Raw genomic sequence first — 775 nt, 5'->3', positions numbered from 1 at the left:
GTCGTAATACTGTACAGTAGATTTTCTCTGATCAGATGAACGAGCTGCAACGCTTTTGGTGCCTTGGCTTGGCTGGCCTTGGCTCGATGACGGGAAGACACCTAAGATCAAGTACAGCGTCCAATCATCAACGAGATTTTCTTTGGACTTAAGTTAAGCGTCATTATACGTACACGTACGTGTAACTCACAGTTAGCTTGGTGACATCTCCTCTACTTGTACCTGTAAAAAATGACAGGCTATTACGCTCTAAAAGTAATTCCGATCCAAATACTATAAGCTCTTTAACCGGCTACATTTTTCGTTTCGGGTTATGAACATTAAATTTACGATTTAAGCGTATTCATTAAAATTATGTATCGTAACGATACCGGCTGTAAATTTCCTAACCTAATTTTCTGGATTGTGTTTGCAATACCATTTCATTTCAGAAATGCTCCTGCTGTTCGTACGTATTTGATTTTATGGTTAAACCTTCTAGCACAACAGCAGCTGCTTAACTTAAGAATTGCTTCACCTACATCTAAATTTGAAAGTGCGGCTATAGTTTTTACCAGCACTGTAAACGTGAGATATGTTATTGATGGTGAATACGTTCGTTGTTTTCTTCTTTCGGATAGCTTAAGCGCTGTCACCTTCACATTGTCAACGGATTCTGTTCATCAGGACTTACGACTTTACGAAGACAGCGTCGCGGCCGCAGCACATCCGACATCATCGTTCTACAGGCGTGGGAAGACCTTCGACAGGAGTGTGAGCCGTGAGCGCGCGGCCA

This window comes from Phytophthora parasitica (assembly GCF_000247585.1).
Source record: "Phytophthora parasitica INRA-310 unplaced genomic scaffold supercont2.102, whole genome shotgun sequence".
Classification (NCBI taxonomy): Eukaryota; Oomycota; class Peronosporomycetes; order Peronosporales; family Peronosporaceae; genus Phytophthora; species Phytophthora nicotianae.
Note: the sequence above shows the minus strand (reverse complement) of the source record.